The sequence below is a fragment of the Lycium barbarum genome, chromosome 10, assembly GCF_019175385.1.
Source record: "Lycium barbarum isolate Lr01 chromosome 10, ASM1917538v2, whole genome shotgun sequence".
Taxonomy (NCBI): Eukaryota; Viridiplantae; Streptophyta; class Magnoliopsida; order Solanales; family Solanaceae; genus Lycium; species Lycium barbarum.
In genome coordinates, this window is record NC_083346.1 from 114,613,788 (window position 1) to 114,616,452 (window position 2,665).

The following is a 2,665-nucleotide window of genomic DNA, read 5'->3' on the forward strand; positions in this document are numbered from 1 at the left end:
GTTGGTGAAAGTTCCTTACTTTCTTAATCGCCTAGCATATTGTTCCCTGTGGGATCGACCCCGACTCATAGTTGGGTAAATATATTGCATACGACCGTGTACACTTTCTCTTTGAGGAGTGTATTTGGACGTTATCAAAAATGGCGCCGTTGCCGGGGAACAATTTGGTGTATTTGAGTTAGTTTGGGATTTAAGCTAACTTGCTTTGGTTCAAACTTTCATTGCTTTATTTTATCTAAAAAAAACATGGCATCTTGGAATGAAAATGGGTTTGATGGTTGCAATCCATATTTTGATGACCCATGTCTATATTGTGAAGGACCCCACTTTTGGCAAGACTGTGAATATGCTCCCGGGAGAGAGATGTGTGCACCGTCTCAATCCTATGATGAGAGTATTTGTAATATATGTGGTGGTCAAGGTGGACATTGGGGTGATTGTCCCAATTATTTCGCTTCCCCTCCCCCAAGTTGTTCTAACGAAAATGCTAGTTGTGCTTTTGAGCTTGACAGGGACAATGACATGGCAAATGAAGGACAAAGTGTCGGATATGAAGGCATCATGGCAATGCTCCAAACATACTTAGATCGGGAAGCTAAAATGGAGGAAGAGCGAAAGCTCGTCCAACTATCTATTTTAGAAAATGGAGAAGCTATGACAAGAATGAATGATTCATTTGAGGATGCCAATTCCTCAATTGTCATGGAAGTGTCTACTCCTCAAAATGAATTGGTTGAAGAAGAGATTTCAAATTTGAAAGATGAGCCCGAAAATCCTTGTGTCCACAACGAAAGTTGTGAAAATGAAGAAATGGTTCAACTTGAAGAAGAAAAGCATAATCTTGAAGAAGAAATCTCCTATTCTCAAAAAGAAGAAGTTGAGGAAATTTTGAAAGGCATAATGGGGAGGAATGAACAATATGGGCAAGTCTTGACCAAATTGTGGGAAGAAATTCAACATGGAGATGATGAAACTATCCAAAAGGTATATCTCACCATGGATGGACTTTTACAAGAGTTGGACGACTCTCACAATGAAGAAAATCTTGACAAAATGGAAATTTTGAGCCAAGATTGGCTAATGAATCAAGCTTAACAACTTGAGGCCTATGGAAATCACCGTGAAGGCATTTCATGGATGATGGAAGAATTTCTAAAAATACATGTTGAGCAAAGTCAAGAAGTGGAGCTACTTGAAATTACTATCCAAAAATTGGAGGCCGAATTGAATGCAAAGATTGAGGCATGTGATGCTCAATATCAAAGGGCCATGGATTGTAGTTTTGAGTTGGTTTCCAATGAAGAAGAGGTCAAGATTGATTTTGATGAGCTAATGGTGAATTGCCAACCGACCAATCCAAAAATAATGCAAGATGCCAAGATTGAAGAAATGATACTAGAGTTGCATAAAAAAAGTTCATGAAATGGTTTTTGAAGATCCTAGTTCATTTTTGGGTGAGGATGTCAAAATTCATGCAAATTTGGAATTTGAGCGCGTTGGACCTCATTCCAACCATTTTTCAACATTATGCTTGGTTAGTGAAATGGAAGTTGAACTAACCGAGCCTATGGAGAATTTTGGAGATGAAGATCAAAGCGTTTTCATTTTGAAGTTTGCTATGCCAAGAAGACAAAATGGCATGCCTCACTTACGGACCAAGAAGTGCAAAATGCGACACCTGAGAGTTAGCCTCTTTGCTTTACTACCACCGCCCCAGGAGCGTCATCATAAGCTTGATTCAAAGTTGGGGCGCAAATTCATATCTTCCAAATGGAAGGAAAAGTGGTAAAGGTAACCGTCGTGCCGCGACATTAACTTAAGCACTTGGTGGGAGGCAACCCATCGTTTTAAAAATTTTAAATCGTTTTTGAAATTTTATTTTTTGTAGAATAGTTTAGTTTATGGTTTGTGACTAATCTGCAAAGTTTCAGAATTTTTGGAGTTGTTTTGAGCATATCGGATATCCGGACAGCCCCCAAAACCAGTAAAAGCTGCGCAAAAATGTTTTCTGGTGTCATAACATGCGATTCGCATGTTACACCTGCGAATCGCATGTAGCGTCGCACATGGTGACAGAGAGCAAAAAAAAAAAAAAAAATCTCGGGTGACATTACCTGCGAATCGCAGGTCGGGTCGCAGGTCGTGCCAGAGACAAAAAAAAAATTCCTTTCTATTTTTATGTTTTGTTTTGATTATGTGCTGCGAGGATGCTGCCATGTTTACAGTTGGGGGTGGTACGTGGTAACACATTATATTTTGAAACTTGCTCAAAATTTTGTTCTTTTGACATGTTGTGGATTAATCACTCTTATTATTTTATTTTCTTTGAGGAAAAATGTGGAAACTCTTGGCTTGTTTGGTACTAATAGAGTTAGAATAGAGTTAGTCTCTTGCATGTGAAATTGAAATGCGAATACCCCTCCAAATTATTTTGTGAAAGTTAAAAAGCAAGGTGCATAGGAAAGAATGATCTTTGTGACAACTTTTTGGCTCATTTGGTGACTCTTTACCTACTAGTTGCGTTTACTTTGGATTATGAGATATTGCACTAGTTGTTCTTGCTTGGGAAGTGAAATCGATCCATCTTGAGTAGTTCATATGCCATGTGTGTGAGTGTTTGTTGAATAATTCTTGTGTTTACTTTTATCATCTAGAACTTGCCCGG